This window comes from Pan troglodytes, chromosome X (genome assembly GCF_028858775.2).
Source record: "Pan troglodytes isolate AG18354 chromosome X, NHGRI_mPanTro3-v2.0_pri, whole genome shotgun sequence".
Taxonomy (NCBI): domain Eukaryota; kingdom Metazoa; phylum Chordata; class Mammalia; order Primates; family Hominidae; genus Pan; species Pan troglodytes.
In genome coordinates, this window is record NC_072421.2 from 1097660 (window position 1) to 1115844 (window position 18185).

General features: G+C 51.8%; 1 protein-coding gene across 1 annotated transcript in view; it reads left to right on the plus strand.

Moving 5' to 3' along the window:
• Positions 1-11994: 11994 nt before the first annotated feature.
• LOC107971217 (short stature homeobox protein) overlaps positions 11995-18185 on the plus strand; it is a 38960-nt gene continuing 32769 nt past the window's right edge. The window contains exon 1 of the mRNA XM_063804031.1: positions 11995-12539. The gene's annotated coding sequence lies outside the window, so the exon portion shown is untranslated. The remainder of the gene's footprint in view (positions 12540-18185) is intronic.

Consider the following 18185-nt stretch of genomic DNA (forward strand, 5'->3'; position numbering starts at 1 on the left):
CTTACAAGTGACAACATGCGGTTTTTGGTTTTTTGATTCTGCACTAATGTACTTAGGGGCTGTGATGAAGAGCCTGCTCCCAGACAAATCTCCAGGTGCATGGATGAAGACCTCCAGCTGCATCTATGTTTCTGCAAATGACTTGAAGTCATTCCTTTTTCATGCCTGCATAGTACTCCATGGTGTATAGATACCACATTTTTCTTTTTTTCTTGAGACAGAGTGTTACCCTGTTGCCCAGGCTGGAGTGCAGTAGCGCCATCTCGGCCCACTGCAACTTCTGCCTCCCAGTTTCAAGCAATTCTCCTGCCTCAGCCTCCCGAGTAGCTGGGATTACAGGTGCATGCCACCACGCCCAGTTAATTTTTGTATTTTTAACACAGACGGAGTTTCACCATGTTGGCCAGGCTGGTCTCAAACTCCTGACCTCAGGTGATCCACCCGCCTCAGCTTCTGAAAGTGCTGGGATTACAGGCTTGAGCCACTATGCCTGGCCCACTTTTTTTTAATCCTGTACATTATTGATGTACACTGAGGTTGATTCCATGCCCTTGCTATTGTGAATGGTGCTGTGGTCACCATCCAAGTACATATAATGACTTCTTTTCCTTTGGGTAGAAACCCTGTCTGAGGATGGCTGGATGGAACACTAGTTCTACTCTTGGTTGTTTGAAAAATCTCCATACTATTTTCCATAGAGGTTGTAATACTTTACGTTCCCACTGGCAGTGTACAGCATTGCCCTCTCACCATATTGTCACCAACGTCTGTTGTTGTTTGACTTTTTAATAATGGCTATTCTGCTGGTGTGCGATGGTATCTCATTACAGATTTGTTTGGAATTTCTCCTGTCCTTGTTTTATCTGCTTATCATGCCCTTCCCTCCAGGGTCTCATAACCCCTTCCCTCACTTCCCCAAGATTCTGCACTAAATGTCACTTTAACTTCCAACTCTTTCTTTTTATTAAAAAAAATTATTTCCATAGGTTGTTGTGAACACGTGGTGTTTGGTTACATGAGTAAGGTCTTTTTTTTTTCTTTTGTTTGTGTGTGTGTGTGTGTTTTTTGTTGGTGGTGGTGGTTGTCTTTTTTTTTTTTTTAACAACAATAGTTGGCATTTATTGACCCAGATAATATACAAGGCAAGTCAACAATGGCATCATAAATATTAATGAAGTCCTTCCATAAACACTGTATGTTATCAGCGTTATTTCCCCAGTACATCTCTATAAGGACATTGAGTCATAGCAAAAAGTGAGTCAGTATAATTTGAGAGCCTGGACCATTAATGACTTAGCTATAATCAATTTAGTAAGTAAAACGATTTTCCATTTGAATTTGTTTCTTTGGTTATTAGTGAGATGAACACATTTGTAATATTTTAGTAGAATATTTGAATCTTTTAATAAATGACCCTCTCAACACATTTTCATTAATCTGTTGCAGGGATTGTTCATTTTATACTGACATGAGTAATTTCTTTGGTGGCGATTGGTGAGATTTTGGGGCACCCATCACCTGAGCAGTATACACCAAAACCAATTTGTAGTCTTTTATCCCTCACCCCCTTCCCACTCTTTCCCCCAAGTCCCCAAAGTCCACTGCATCCTTTTTTTGTTTTGTTTTGTTTTGTTTTGTTTTGAGATGGACACTCAATCTGTTGCCCAGGCTGGAATGCAATGGTGCGATCTTGGCTCACTGCAAGTCCCCAAAGTCCATTGCATCATTCTTTTGTTGTTGAGACAGAGTCTCGCTCTGTCGCCTAGGCTAGAGTGCAGTGGTGCAATCTTGGCTCATTGCAACCTCCACCTGCCCGGTTCAAGTGATTCTCCTGCCTCAGCCTCCCGAGTAGCTGGGATTACAGGTGCCCGCCACCACGCCTGGCTAATTTTTTGTATTTTTAGTAGAGACAGGGTTTCACCATGTTAGTCAGGATGGTCTCCATCTCCTGACCCCATAATCCGCCCACCTTGGCCTCCCAAAGCGCTGGGATGACAGGCATGAGCCACTGCACCCAGCCCAGTCCATTGTGTCATTCTTATGCTTTGCCCACTTATGAGTGACAACGTACAATGTTTGGTTTTCCATTCCTGTGTTACTTTACTTAGAATAATTGTCTCCAGTTCCATCCAGATTGCTAAAAATGCCATTAATTGGTTCCTTTTTATGGTTGAGCAGTATTCCATCATATCCTTGACTCCCCCAGCTCCTTCTAAACAGCTCCTGCACCCCATCTCCTTCTCTCTCCCTCCATCTCTCTTTCTCTCTCTCACTTTTTCTCTCTCTGTATTTAGAGACAGGCTCTCGCTCTGTCACTGAGGCTGGTGTGCAGTGGTGCAATCACAGCTTACTGAAGCCTCAACCCCTTGGGCTCAAGCAATCTTCCCACCTCAGCCTCCCAAGTAGCTGGGACCACAGGTGCACGCCACCATGCCTGGCTAATTTCTAGTAGAGAGGGAGGGTCCCACTATATGGCACAGGCTGGTCTTAAACTCTTGGGCTCAAGTGATCCTCCCACCTCAGCCTCCTGAGTAGCTGGGACCACAGGTGCATGCCACCAAGCCTGGCTACTTTTTAGTAGAGACGGGGTTGGGGGGTCTCACTATATTACACAGGCTGGTCTTAAACTCCTGGGCTCAAATGATCCTCCCACCTCAGCCTCCCAAAGTGCTGGGATTACAGGTGTGAGCCACTTCACCCAGCCCCAATCACTGTCAGACTCCCAGCCTTTCAGTCTACTTACCATCTTGTGAGATTGTATCTGATTTTCGACTGATGTATTTCCTGATTGGCTGTGTCCTCCAGTAAGATGGGAACTCGGTGAGAACAGAGAATGTACTTCTGTATTTCCCGCTCGTGTGCCTGGAAGACAAGCAGGTGCTCATCTAAGTGGGTGGATCTGTTTCTTCTTGCAGCTGTAAAAAGTGATCCTAAATGCAATGGTTCCAAACGGCACCTCTTCATCATCCTACGGTCACTGTGAGTCAGACGTCAGGCACAGCGTCTCCAGCTGCATCCCCTCCTCAGAGCCTCCTATGGCCACAATTATGAGATGCACGCAGTAGGCTCTGACTGGGGGTCCTAAGAGATGGTCCATGTCCGCATTCAGGCAGGTCGTTTGCCCAAGCTCAGTTCCTTGGGGTTGCAGGACTGAGGCTCCCAATGCAGGACCTGGCTTTGCTCTTGGAGGTGCTCATGGTCCTTCTCCTGCCCCCACCTGGGGCCCCTGTAGCAAGGGCAGGCTGAGTTTCTCTGTGCTTGGAACCCTCCTGATGCCGTCTTCTCCTTGTCTCTCTGACTCCAGGCACAGAAAGTTCTTTGCTATGGAGAGCGCATCTGATTAGATTGGACCCACTTGGATAAGTTTGGCAAACTGAATCCCATCTTTAAAGTCCCCTTTGCCATCCAAGGTCATATTGAAGCTTAGAAAATGATACCCTAAATGAAGGCTTTATCAGCAGCCTGAGAGGCAAATGTTTCTCTCTTTGACCTTCTCTTATCCTCCTGCCTCTCAGTCCCATTCTCCTCTGAGACACCACCAGAGAAACTAGAATTTTTCTTCCCCCGGACATGGGTCTTGGAATTCAGAACTTCTTTTCCTCAAAGACATCATAGAAACTAGAATCCTTCTTCCCCAGCATGGGTCCTAGAACCAGGACCCCCCAAGCCAGGCACTGTGGCTCACACGTATAATCCCAGCACTTTGGGAGGCCGAGGCGGGTGGATCACCTGAGGTCAGGAGTTCGAGACCAGCCTGGTCAACATGGTGAAACCCTGTCTCTAGTAAAAATACAAAAACTCCCAGGCGTGGTGGCAGGCACCTGTCATCCCAGCTACTGGGGGGGCTGAGGCAGGAGAATGGCTTGAACTTGGAAGGCGGAGGTTGCAGTGAGCCGAGATTGTGCCATTACACTCCAGCCTGGGTGATGGAGCAAGACTCAGTCTCAAAAAAAAAAAAAAAAAAAAAAAGAGAGAGAGAGAAAGAAAGAAAGAAAGGAAAAAAAAGAAACAGGATCCCTTTTTCCCCAAAGACACCAGAAAAACTAGAATCCGTCTTCCCCAACACGGGTTCTAGAAACAGGAGCCCCCAAGCCAGGTGCGGTGGCTCATGCCTATAATTCCAGCATTTTGAGAGGCCAAGGTGGGCAGATTGCCTGAAATCAGGAGTTCAAGACCATCCTGGCCAACGTGGTGAAACTCCGTCTCGACTAAAAATACAAAAATTCCCGGGCGTGGTGGCGGGCACCTGTAATCCCAGCTACTGGGGAGGCTGAGGCAGGAGAATCACTTGAACTTGGAAGGCGGAGGTTGCAGTGAGCCGAGATTGTGCCATTGCTCTCCAGCCTGGGTGATGCAGCAAGATTCAGTCTCAAAAAAAAAGAAACAGGAGCTCTTTTTCCCCAAAGACACCATAGAAACTAGAATCCCTCTTCCCCAACATGAGTCCTAGGAAGAGGAGCCCCCAAGCCGGGCACGGTGGCTCACACCTGTCATCCCAGCACTTTGGCAGACCAAGGAGGGCAGATCACCTGAGGTCAGGAGTTCGAGACCAGCCTGGCCAACATGGTGAAACCCTGTCTCTAGTAAAAATACAAAAACTCCCGGGCGTGATGGCGGGCACCTGTAACCCCAGCTGCTGGGGAGGCTGAGGCAGGAGAATCTCTTGAACTTGGAAGGCGGAGTTTGCAGTGAGCCAAGATCATGCCACTGAACTCCAGCCTGGGTGACAGAGCAAGACTCAGTCTCAAAAAAAAAAAAAAAAAAACAGAGAAAGAAAGAAAGAAAGAAAAAGAAACAGGAGCCCTTTTCCCCCAAAGACACCAGAAAAACTAGAATCCATCTTCCCCAACACGGGTCCTAGACACAGGAGCTCCCAAGCCGGGCGTGGCGGCTCACACCTGTAATCCCAGCACTTTGGGAGGCTGAGGCGGGCAGATCACCTGAGGTCACGAGGTCGAGACCAGACTGGCCAACATGGTGAAACCCCGTCTCTACCAAAAATAGAAAAAATAGCCGGGCGTGTTGGTGAGCACCTGTAATCCCAGCTACTCGGGAGGCTGAGGCAGGAGGATCGCTTGAACCCGGGAGGCGGAGGTTGCAGTGAGCCAGGATCACACCACTGCACTCCAGCCTGGGCGACTGAGCAAGAGTCAGTCTCAAAAAAAAAGAAAGAAACAGGAGCTGTTTTCCCCCAAAGACACCAGAGAAACAAGAATTCCTCTTCCCCCATATGGATCCTAGACACAGGAGCCCCTTTTCCCCAAAACCAGCCATAAAACCCAAAAATAAGACTCTAACTTTCCCTCTACCGTATCTGTATAAAAACCGGTCATAAGGAAATTCGCTGACATACATTGTTTGACTGAAGGTCCTATGACCCCCATTTCAGAGAATACCCTGCCCCACACCTAGAAGAAAGGAACGCTGCTCAGAGAGGCCGAGAAGATTCTAGACAGACAGGCCTGGCTCGGTTTCCCCACTTAGTCCATTAGCCTTAGGTCAAGCCCTTTTTGTGCAATCCTGTTTCTACAGGGCTTTGTTAAACCAAAGCACAAAAATGGATAATTTCCCTTTTATCTTTGGGTCTTCCTTTTGAAGCCTCCTGTGTACACACGTGACATAAATGTGTATGTGTTTTCTCCTATTTTTTTTTTGAATCGGAGTCTTGCTCTGTCGCCCAGGCTGGAGTGCAGTAGTGAGATCTCGGCTCACTGCAACATCTGTCTCCTGGGTTCAAGCGATTCTCCTGCCTCACCCTCCCGAGTAGCTGAGATTACAGGCATGTGCCACCACCACCATGCCTGGCTAATTTTTGTATTTTTAGTAGAAACAGGGTTTCACCATGTTGGCCAGGCTGGTCTCGAACTCCTGACCTCAGGTGATCCGCCCGCTTCGGCCTCCCAAAGTGCTGGGATTGCAGGCGTGAACCACCGCGCCTGACCTCTCCTATTCTTCTGCCTTTTGCAAATTAATTTTTCAGCAAACTTTCAAAGGGTGAAGCTCCCTTGGCCCCTACAGTAAGACAGTCACAGCTTCCAGGGATGAGGGTCTGGATATCTCTTTTTTTGAGGGGGGTGGGGAGATGGGGGCTGGCGTGATTCCATCCCCCACAGGGCTCAGGTACTATTTCATCACTCACAGAATCTGCAAACAGGACCCTTTCACAGCTGGCTTGATCCTGATGCCTGCCTGGGGGCAGTGATGCCTTCAGAGCTCTGTGAGTCTTTTTCCTCCGGGGAACACAGGAGTGTCTCCAGCACTCTGGGAGATCAGATCCTCCTAAAGCACCGCAGCCCATTTCGCAGCAGAAAGGATTTTGGGAAAGCAAATGAGCCGAATACAAGCTGCAGAGGGTGAAAACGATGGTGTCTCCCTCCAGACCGCAGTGGTGTCATATACCCTCTGGACCCCCAGGTTGTCACCTCCCCTCCAGACCCCCACGTTCTCATGTCTCATGTCCCCTCCACACACCCACGCTGTCATAGCCCTGGGCATCGTGGCCTGTGTGCAGAAGAACCTCTCATCCTTGGAGACCCAGAGTCCCCAAATCACCTGGCCACACGGGGGACCCCAGTCTTTCTGGTCCAACCTGGAATCACGCCCTGAAGTCACGGAGACCTAAAGACCCCAAAACATGTCCCCCAAAGACACCTTACTGCGCCCTGGTGCAAGAGGCCTCACTCCCAACCTGGAAAGCTGCCTTCCTGACTCCCACACAGACCCCAGAGCTGCTGGGAAGGCCCTGGGCATTTCAGAACTCCCCTGGCCAAGCTCCTGAAACCCCACGAACTCTGTGACTCCTTTGAAAACAGGGGTGGGAGTCACTCCCACCTCCCCGCTGCCAGACCGAGGGCTACAGGGTCACGGAGGCAGCCTCAACACGTGTGAGAGGATGACAGCTGAGGCCAGCAGGCACACAGCAGAATGAATGAATGAATGGATGGATGAATGAATGGATGAATGGATGGATGAATGGATGGATGAATGGATGGATGGATGAATGGATGAATGGATGGATGAATGAATGGACGGATGAATGGATGGATGAATGGATGGATGAATGGATGAATCGATGGATGAATGGATGGATGAATGGATGAATGAATGAATGGATGAATGGATGAATGGATGAAGGAATGAATGGATGAAGGAATGAATGGATGAAGGAATGAAGTGAACCCAGGGCAGTCCCCTGCCTGCAGCATCTCCCCACACACCTCAGGGCTTTCTTAGCTGCGGCCAGCCGACGAGTGCCCTGAGCTAGAGTCCCTGAGTGACCAATGCAGACAGCTGTCCGCTCAGATCCCCCGGGACCCTCAGTCAGTGGCACAGAGTAGCTCTCCTGCCCACGCCTGCAGAAGCAGACATGCCAGGGTGGTTTATCCTGCGTGGCTGGGGGCGTGGGGGTGGCTGGGCTGTCGCTTGCTCCCACCCCTACCCCGGGTGCGCCCCCTGCCCCGTGCGCTGCGGGGGAGAAGCGCGGGGCGGTGCAGAGCGCAGAGCTGGGCTCCGGGCGAGAGTCCAGCCGGGTCGAGCTCAGGTCTCTCGCCCCAAGCTTCGCCTCGGGCCAGGAGGCTGAGCTGCGGGTGGAAACCGCCCTCCCCTGCCTCGCCCCGGGGCCCCCTCCCCCGCACTCCGGCCCGGGCCGGGCCGGCGGCTGAGCTCCCCAATTAGCCCGGCTGCACTCGGACCTCCCCCAAATCCCTCCCCCAGATCCCTGCCCCGCACGCTCCTGCCTGGAGACCCCGCGCGCTCTGCGCTCCCCGCCTTCCCAGCCACCGCAGGCCAAGTTCCCCAATGCGCGCAGGGCATGACCGGGGCGCATCCCTGGCCCCCCAACAGGCAGCCTTGGGCGGTCAGCGCGGGCGCCTTATTAGTGGGGTGGGATGAAGGGTTCCCCGGAGAGACGCAAGGCGAGCCCCCACCCACCCACCCACCGAGGCCCCGAGCATGGATAAGCGCCCCCAGTCCGGGCACCGTGGGGGACCCCTAGGGTCGTGGCCTCGCGGGCTGGTCCAGGAGCGCCCAGAAGCCTGGGGCGAGGGTGGGGGTGGGGGTTCCAGGACCGGCACGTGGGGGCCCCAGAACCCCTGCGCTCACCCGCGGGGTCGAGCTGTCTCTCCAGAAGCTGCGCTTGGTCAGGACTTGGGCCTTGTCCCCGCGGAAGTTCTGTTCCAGGGCAGCCCCCTGAGGCAGGAGGATGGGGAGGAGGCGGCCAGGTCTGCGGCACAAATTAGGCCATTAATTCCTGCCTGCTCCTAGAGAAGGCAAAGTTTCTGTCCTGGAATACGTTTCCAAAGACACAGCTTCTGGAAGGGGAAGGGAAAGGATGGAGAGACTGCGCGGTGCTGATTCCACCCGACAGGCAATGCTCGCGTTCCTTGGAGTGGGAGGGGTGGGGGCGATGAGAAACCTCTGGGGGATCGGGGCAGGTGGACACGCGCGCTCGGAGCTGTCCAAGGCCTGGTCTCCCCGGGGATGACCCTACCCAAGCGTCAGGTCCCCACCTCAGGGAATCCTCCCGTTCCTTGGAGTTGGGGGGATGGGAGCGATGGGAAACCTCTGGGGTCTTGGGGCAGGTGGATACGCGAGCTCTGAGCTGTCCAAGGCCTGGTCTCCCCGGCGCTGGCCCTATCCAAGGGTCAGGTGCTCACCTCAGGCCTCAGGCCTCAGCCGGGGAGGAAGGCGGTGAACCAGGCACGGCGCCCTGTGCGCGCTCCTCGCTCCCCGGAGGCTCGGGGCCGCCGTGTCCCCGCCGCGCCCCTGGGTGCCATTCGCGTTCTGCCGAAGCTTCTAGTCTTGGGAAGCAAAGTGTGCCTCTTCCTGGCTCTGCGCGGTGGACGTCTTCGTTCCTTTCATCTGCGTTTTGACGTTGGAGAGACGTGGCCAAAGACTGGGAGCCTGTTTGGGAGTCCTGCCAATTTCTTAAGCCGGTGCGTCCTGGGGACGAGAATCCCGCGTCTGGGGCACGGGCAGGAGGAAGGAAGGACCAGTTCTTCTTCTGTCCCCTTGCGGAGGCCCGTGCCAGAAGTGGAAATGACAATTGAAATACACCTCCAAGATGTATTCCTCAGAACATGAATGACCGCAGAAAGGGGGCTGAATTTATTCCTGGCGAGGGAGGGCCGCCCCTTGTTTGTGCAGCGGTGGCCTCCAGCAAACGGCCTTGCTGGGTTTCTTGTTCGTGACAAAGGCCTTTGCTCCCTGAAAAACATAACGTTTTTCTTAAACAAATAAGAGTTTTCTTAAATAAAACATAGAGGCCGTGTGATTAAATCCGAAAGGAAAGAGGTGTAATGCCCACCATATGTGGCAAAGTACATGCTAAGGTTTAAAAGAGAGAGAGAGAGAGAGAGAGAGAAGCAAATTGCACAGAAGGTCCCTGAGAAAAAGCAAACAACGTTTTCTCCTAGGAAGTTTTACTTTAAAAATTGCAAGTTTGCATGGTGGGGTATTTTAGAGACACCCGCTCCTGCACACACACACGTAGGTACTAGGACTTGTAGAAAAAGTGAGACAAAATGAAACAAATAGAAAAAATAATAAACCCACACAAAAACAAAGCTACATTCCCAAGGCAGGTCCTTAGACACATATGGTCAGCCAGGCCTGTGGAGAGAAGAAAAAACCAACCAGGGCCTACGTGCCCCTTTTGAATATTATAGACGTTGCCCTTGTCCACTGGATCAGTCTCAGCCATTCACGAGCCAGATTGACAAACCTCACTTTAAAGAAAATCTATTAGCTTCGCGCGGGCAACGTGGATGTTTGCGTCAATCAATAAACAGCGTCGGAGGGAGTAGAAATCCAGGTTTCTGAATTTAAAAGGGGAGGGGGGAGAAAAAAACAAACAAGAGTTTGTCTAGGAAACGTGTTGACACGTCTGTAAAATTCTGAAACCCTAAATCCATCCTTATACATATTTAATGTGCGGGGAGGGGTTGGTGGTTGTTATAGGGGCTGAACCTCGGTCAGAAACCATGAATACCCGCCCTTCCGTGCTTATCATTAATAGAAATGGCCTTTCGAATTACGTGCTTAAAAAGTGGGCCACACGGAAGGGGTATTTCTTGAAATAGCTGTAGGAGATATACCTAATGTCAATGACGAGTTCATGGGTGCAGCAGACCAGCATGGCACATGTATACGTATGTAACTAACCTGCACGTTGTGCGCGCATGTACCCTAGAACTTAAAGTATAATAAAATAAAATAAAATAAAATAAATAAAGTAAAATAAAATAAAATAAAATAAAAAGTGTTTCCTCCCTGGCTGGAGGACCCAGGAGGAGGCCCCAGTTTTCTGGTGGGGGTGGGCGTCGAGTAGGGGGCGGGGGAGGGATGAGGGCCTTAGGTTCTGCACTCAGGAGGGCTGGAGGCCCCAGAGGGCCCCGTACAAATGCCGCTCTGCAATTAAGAGCTCTGGGCGTGAAATTTGATTTAAAGTAAATACACTAGGTTCCAGAGAGCGGAGCTTCGTTGGAGCTAAAACTGAAAAAATATAATCAAAGCCATACTTTTCGGGAGTTAAAGAAATCAAGTGTTCAGTATTTGAAGGTTCACGGCTTCTATTCCCCTTGGTGCTGCAAATGAGAGAGAGAGAGAAAGGAGAGAGAGAAAGAAAAGAGAAAGAGAGAGAAGACATAGAAAGAAAGACAGAGAGAGAGAAGAGAGAGAAAGAGAGAGGAGAGAAGAGAGACAGAGGAGAGAGAGAAGACAGAGAGAGAAAGAGAGAGAGAAGAGAGAGAAAAGAGAGAGGAGAGAGAGAGAAGACAGAGAGAAAGACAGAGACAGAGAAGAGAGAGAAAAGACAGAGAGAAGAGAGAGGACAGAGAGAAAGAGAGAGAGGAGAGAGAGAAAGACAGAGAGAGAGAAGAGAGAGAGAAAGAGAGAAGACAGAGAGAAAGAGAGAGAGGAGAGAAGACAGAGAGAGAGAGAAAGAGAGAGAGAAGAGAGAGAGAAGACAGAGAGAAAGACAGAGATAGAGAGAAAGAGAGACAGAGAAGACAGAGAGAGAGAAAGAGAGAGAGAAGAGAGAGAGAAGACAGAGAGAGAGAGAAGAGAGAGAGAAGACAGAGAGAAAGAGAGAGAGGAGAGAGAGAAGACAGAGAGAGAGAGAAGAGAGAGAGAAGACAGAGAGAAAGACAGAGAGAGAGGACAGAGATAGAGAGAAAGAGAGACAGAGAAGACAGAGAGAGAGAAAGAGAGAGAGAAGAGAGAGAGAAGACAGAAAGACAGAGAGAGAAGACAGAGAGAGAGAAAAAGAGAGAGAGAAGACAGAGAGAGAGAGAAAAAGACAGAGAGAAGACAGAGAGAGAAAGAGAGAGAAGAGAGAGAAGACAGAGACAGAAAGCGAGACAGAGAAAGACAGAGAAAGTCAGAGAGAAGAGAGAGAGAAGAGAGAGAGAGAGCAAATGACTTATTCCTTAAAATGTACCTAATTCACATAGAGAAAGCGAGGTTATTTGATAAAATGGGCCAGTGTCAGAGTTCCTTCCTCTTCGCAGCCATCCTAAGCGCGTTCCTCGTGTTTCCCCCCAGCAGATGCGTTCTAGAAAGCGCTGGTCAGGACGCATGGCTGCCCTATAGATTTCTTGGGGACGGGAGTGAGAGACGCCTGGACGCCCAAGCGGAACCCTCCAGCCTCCAAGGTCCTACAACAGATAACAGCAGCTACTGAGTCTCCTCTCTGGTTTCTTTTCCGCACCTGGGGAGAGAAAAGACAAGGGGAGAAACGTCACCACCAGCAACTGCTCCCGGCCAGCAAGACGCACGGCGGGGAGGCCGGGGCTGGCCGCGTCCTGCAGCTCCTGAGCTGCGTGTCCGAGCTTTTCCCAGCCCCGCCTGCGTCTCCAGGGGCGAAATAAAAAGCAAATCTTGCTGGGACCAAGTTCAGGTCGGGGAACTCCGGGGCCTCTGCAGCCTCAGCCCTGCTGCGCGCTCCCCGCAGCTTCGGGCCTGTTGCGGGGAGTTGGGGAGGAATTCAGGGAAGGGGGGAACCAGGGCGGGATAAGAGGCTCCGGCTTGGTGTGGGCTGCATGAGGGGGTGCAAAGGCGAGGAGAAGCCCCTGGGATCCTGGCTCGTCTGCTGCGGGACCCCCAGCCCCGGCGGGCGGACCGCGGAGAGCGCTGTCCCGGATCCGGAGATTCGCTTTTATTTTGCAACTGCGGGGCTGGCGCGCGCGCGAGGGGTCAGCACCCTGAGCATTGGGGTTAATGCAACCAGGGCAGGTCCCTGGGGGGGCCCCCAGGAGCCAATAGGGGTCTTCCGATCACCCTGCGGCCGCCTCCTTTTGCCCGGGTCCTGACAACAGGGTCTCCCCACATTTTTTTTTTGGTTTTGTTTTATTTCGTTTCCGCGCGTCTCTTTCTACTGCAAAGAGAAATGGGAGGGTGGACAAGGGGGTAGGAGCGGATCAGACGCCCAGGACGCAGCAGCCCGAGTCCGCACAGGGTTTGCAGGAGGTGGTGACCGCGCTGGGGACGCCAGGACGCGAATCAACCTCCGGGGCGCGCTCGGGGCCTGCGCTCAGAGCTTGGTGAGCTCGGTTTTGGAACTTTCCTTTTCTTTTCCAGAAAGCTTTTTCCTTCCTTCCCTCCTTCCTTCCCTCCTTCTCTCCCTCCCTCCTTTCCTTTCCTCCCTCTGTTCTTTCCTTCCTTTCTCCCTCCTTCTCTCCCTTCCTTCCTTCCTTCTTTCCCTCCCTCCTTCCCTCCCTTCCTTCCTCCCTCCTTCCCTTTCTTCTTTCTTTCTTTCTTTTCTTTCTTCCTTTCACTTGCCAAGATTGGTTTTGGAGCTTTCCTTTTCTTTTCCAGAAAGCTTTGTCCTTCCTTCCCTCCTTCCTTCCTTCCCTCCTTCCCTCCCTTCTTTCCTTTTTTCCTTCCTTCCCTCCTTCTCTCCCTCCCTCCTTTCCTTTCCTCCCTCTGTTCCTTCCTTCCTTCTTTCCCTCCTTCCCTCCCTCCCTTCCTTCCTCCCTCCCTCCTTCCCTTTCTTTCTTCTTTCTTTTTTCTTTCTCTTTCATTTCTTTCCTCTTCCTTCCCCCGTCCTCCCCCTTCATTGTCCCTCCTCCTCCTCCTCCTTCTCCTCCTCCTTCTCCTCCTCCTCCTCCTTCTCCTCCTCCTTCTCCTCCTCCTCCTTCCTCCTCCTCCTCCTCCTTCTCCTGCTCCTCCTCCTTCTTCCTCCTCCTCCTTCTCCTCCTCCTCCTCCTTCTCCTCCTCCTTCCTCCTCCTCCTTCCTCCTCCTCCTCCTTCTCCTCCTCCTCCTCCTTCTCCTCCTCCTTCTCCTCCTCCTCCTCCTTCTCCTCCTCCTCCTCCTTCTCCTCCTCCTCCTTCCTCCTCCTCCTCCTCCTTCTTCCTCCTCCTCCTTCCTCCTCCTCCTCCTCCTTCCTCCTCCTCCTTCTCCTCCTCCTTCCTCCTCCTCCTCCTCCTTCCTCCTCCTCCTCCTCCTTCTCCTCCTCCTCCTCCTTCTACTCCTTTTCCTCCTCTTCCCTCTGCCATTTCTCTCTTTCCCCTTTGCGTTTTTATTCGCAGTCGTTGTTTTTGTCCATCCACTAACTTCTCTGAAACCTGATTCTTTTGGGACACTCGGCAAAAGGCATTTCATACAGGGAGGCGGCCACATGCTGACAAGACACGGTGACGTGTGAAAAGTCTCTTCTCATCGGCTTGGTGTGGTGCTCTCTTCTCTCTCTCGCTGTCTCTCTCTGTCTGTCTCTCTGTCCCCTGTCTCTCTGTCTCTATTTTTCTCTGTCTCTCTCTGTATCTCTGTCTGTCTCTCTCTCTCCTCTCTCTGTTTCTCTCTCTCTCTCTGTATCTCTGTCTATCTCTGTCTCTCTTTCTCTCTCTCCTCTCTCTTTTTCTCTGTCTCTGTCTGTACCTCTATCTCTGTCTCTCTTTCTCTCTGTCTTCGTTCCTCTCTCTCTTTTTCTCTGTCTTTCTCTGTCTCTCTTTCTCTCTCTCCTCTCTGTCTCTTTTTCTCTGTCTCTGTCTGTATCTCTGTCTGTCTCTGTCTCTCTTTCTCTCCTCTCTCTGTTTCTCTGTCTCTCTCTGTATCTCTGTCTCTGTCTCTCTTTCTCTCCTCTCTCTGTTTCTCTGTCTCTCTCTGTATCTCTGTCTCTGTCTCTCTTTCTCTCCTCTCTCTGTTTCTCTGTCTCTCTCTGTATCTCTGTCTATCTCTGTCTCTCTCTCTCTCCTCTCTCTTTCTCTGTCTCTGTCTATATCTCTATCTCTATCTCTCTCTCTCTGTGTCTGTATCTCTATCTGTCTCTCTTTCTCTCCTCTCTCTCTCTTTTTGTCTGTCTCTGTCTGTATCTCTATCTCTCTCTCTGTGTCTGTATCTCTATCTGTCTCTCTTTCTCTCCTCTCTCTCTCTTTTTGTCTGTCTCTGTCTGTATCTCTCTCTCTCTCTCTCTGTGTCTGTATCTCTATCTGTCTCTCTTTCTCTCCTCTCTCTCTCTTTTTGTCTGTCTCTGTCTGTATCTCTATCTCTGTCTCTCTTTCTCTCTGTCTTCATTCCTCTCTCTCTTTTTCTCTTTCTCTGTCTCTCTATCTCTGTCTCTCTTTCTCTCTCTCCTCTCTGTCTCTTTTTCTCTGTCTCTCTCTGTGTCTCTACCTCTGTCTCTCTCTCCTCTCTCTCTTTTTCTCTGTCTCTGTCTGTATCTCTATCTCTGTCTCTCTCTTTTTCTCTGTCTCTGTATCTCTATCTGTCTCTCTTTCTCTCTCTCCTCTGTCTCTTTTTCTCTGTCTCTCTCTGTGTCTCTACCTCTGTCTCTCTTTCTCTCCTCTCTCTCTCTTTTTCTGTTTCTGTCTGTATCTCTGTCTATCTCTGTCTCTCTTTCTCTCCTTTCTCTTTTTCTCTGTCTCTGTATCTCTGTCTATCTCTGTCTCTCTTTCTCTCTCTCCTCTCTCTGTGTCTCTTTTTCTCCGTCTTTCTCTGTCTCTCTATCTCTGTCTCTCTTTCCCTCTCTCCTCTCTCTCTCTTTTTCTCTCTCTCCCTGTCTCAGGGAAGCATCAATAAAACCTCCAACAAGCACCCCCTTGTACACAGCCCAGGCCAAGAGAGGTGCAGACACTGCTTTCTGCCTGCAGCCGCCTGCTGTAAAACGTCAATGCAAAACATTTCATAAAGTCCACCCACTCTGCAGACTGGAGCTGCGGCCTCTCGGACAGCGTCTTGAATTTGCAACGAAAAACGTGTGTGGTAGAAAAAGCTCTCGTCTGGGTTTCTGACACGTTATCAAGCACTCAAACGCTGGGTGTCTCCTGCCTGTCTTTAAAGGGAAGGGCAGGGAGAGAATGTAAAAGCTCTGGTCAGAGAAGGGAAAGGGCTTTAGGTGAGAGGGGTGAGGCCGCCTCCGTGGTCATCGCAGAGAAAGAGTTGGAGTTTTACAGAAAGAAGAGATCTCTTTCACGTAGCCAGAAACTCTTAGGAAAAGCAGGGTGTTGGAAAGGCGGAAAGTGTGCCATGAATCGGACGTGCGTGATTTCAAACCCACTTGTCTGCAATGAGAATTACAATTCGGGCTTCAGTTGAAAAAGGGCCTTTGCTTTTTCTCCGAGGGAGGCTGAAGGGCCTTGAATAGCCACAGCTCCTGACTGGTGTCCCCATTCTCATTCCTGGAGGCTCGGAGACCCTGGCAGAGCGGAGTTTCCTACTAGACAAAGGGGTCCAGATTGCAGCCCAAGAAGGAACCTCAGGTCGGGGAAGGCCTGGGCCTCACGGGACCCCCAGGAAAGCCTGGTCCTTGGGGTTGGAGAAGACAGCTGAGCTGGGAGCACGGAGGGTTTTCGGTAGGGAGACAGTGAGCAGCTGTGAGAGGTTTACGGCGCAGTCCCCGGGGACCCAGTTTCCCAGCAGAGGAAGAGATGGGGAGGCCTTTAGAAGCAGAAAAGTTACCCGGCCTCTGAGGACCCCAGAAAGTTGCTCTAACCGAGAGACCCTTCTCCGAATCTCTCTCTCTGTCTGTCTCTGTCTCTCTCCCTCTTTCTCTCCCCCCTCCCTGTCTCCCTCTCTGTGTCTCTGCCTCTCTTTGTCTCTGTGTCCCCTGTCTCTCTGCCTTTGTCTCTCTCTGTATCTCTATCTCTGTCTCTCTTTTTCTCTCTCCCTCTCTCTGTCTCTCCCTTTCTCTCTCCCTCTCTCTCCCTGTCTGTGTCTCTCTTTCTCTCTCTCCATCTCCCAGTCTCTCCCTTTCTGTCTCTCTCCATCTCTCCCTGTCTCTCTCTTTCTCTGTCTCCATCTCTTTCTCTGTCTCTCCCTGTCTCTCTCCCTCTCCATCTCTCTGTCTCTCCCTGTCTGTGTCTCTCTTTCTCTCTCTCCATCTCTCTCTGTCTCTCCCTGTCTGTTTCTCTCTCTCCATCTCTCTGTCTCTCCCTTTCTCTCTCTCTGTCTCTCCCTCTCTCTCCCTGTCTGTGTCTCTCTTTCTCTCTCCCCATCTCCCAGTCTCTCCCTTTCTCTCTCTCTCCATCTCTCCCTGTCTCTCTCTTTCTCTGTCTCCATCTCTTTCTCTGTCTCTCTCTTTCTCTCTCTCCATCTCTCTGTCTCTCCCTCTCTCTCCCTGTCTGTGTCTCTCTTTCTCTCTCTCCATCTCTCTCTGTCTCTCCCTGCCTCTTTCTCTCTTTCCATCTCTCTGTCTCTCCCTTTCTCTCTCTCTGTCTCTCCCTCTCTCTCCCTGTCTGTGTCTCTCTTTCTCTCTCTCCATCTGCCAGTCTCCCCTTTCTCTCTCTCTCCGTCTCTCCCTGTCTGTCTCTTTCTCTGTCTCCATCTCTCTCTGTCTCTCCTTGACTCTCTCTTTCTCTCTGTCTCCATCTCTCTGTCTCTCCCTGTCTCTCCCTGTCTGTGTCTCTCTTTCTCTCTGTCTCCATGTCTCTGTCTCTCCCTGTCTGTGTCTCTCTTTCTCTCTCTCCATCTCTCTCCGTCTTTCCCTCTCTGTCTCTTTCTCTGTCTCCGTCCCTCTGTCTCTCCCTTTCTCTCTGTCTCTCCTTGTCTCTCTCTTTCTCTATCTCTCTCCATCTCTCTCTCTCCCTGTCTCTGTCTCTCCATCTTCCTGTCTCTCCCTTTCTCTCTGTCTCTCCCTCTCTCTCCCTGTCTTTCTCTATCTCTCCATCTCTCTCTCCCTGTCTCTCTCTCTCCGTCTCCCTGTCTCTCCCTTTCTCTCTCTGCCTCTCCCTGTCTCTGTCTTTCTGTGTCTTACGCACACCCCCAACCCACCGTCCCTCATGTCCCCCCACTGCTGTGCCATCTCACACAAGTTCACAGCTCAGCTGTCATCCTGGGTCCCCAGGCCCCGCCAGGGAGGGAGATGCGCCGTGGGGTTATGGGAGGAAGGGGACTCCGGGCCTCCTGGTGCCACAGCCGCGCCCCTGCCCACCCTCCCGGCCTCTCCCCAGGCCTCTTCCCGACAGCGACGACCCGGCGAGGTGCCTTTGCATGATACATGGAGCTGTTTGTCATTCTCTGTGATATCTGGCCGCCCCCGCTTTGATGGGAGGGCGCAGTGACAAAGACCTGTTTGTTAAGTTTCGAGGGCGTCTTTGCCTTCGGTTTTGAAGTCTGGGGAGGTGGCAGCGCCCGAACTATTGGGATCAGCCGGTGTGTGCATGGGGCAGAGTGGCCCGGGACACGGTGAGAGGCGCCGGCTGCCAGGGCTGGGCTCCTGGGAGGGGAACGGGGAGGGAGGGGAGAGGCAGAAAAGGGGAGAGGCAGACAGAAGGGGAGGGAGGCGGAGGCAGAGAGGGAAGGAGGAAGATGGAGGGGGAGAAAGAGGGGCAGGAAAAAAAGGCAGAGACTGAGGAAGTGAGGGAGGGAGAGAGAAAGAGAGGAAGAAAGAAAGGAGAGAGAGAGGGGCAGACAGCAGGCCTGGGGGCAGGGGTCTCGGGGAGGGAGGGAAGGAAACAGGAGGGAGGGAAGGATAGAAGGTTAGGGAGGGAAGTGTGCAGAAGGGAGGAAGGAAAGGAGGGAGGGAGGAAGGAAGGGAGGAAGGAGGGAAGGAAGGAAGGAAAGGAGGAAGGAGGGAAGGAAGGGAGGAAGGAAGGAAGAGATGAAGGGAGGAAGGAGGGAGGGAGGGAAGGAAGGAAGGAAAGAAGGGAGGAAGGAAGGGAGGGAAGGAAGGAAGGGAGGGAGGGAGGGAGGGAGGAAGGAAGGGAGGAAGGGAGGAAGGAAGGAAGAGATGAAGGGAGGAAGGAGGGAGGGA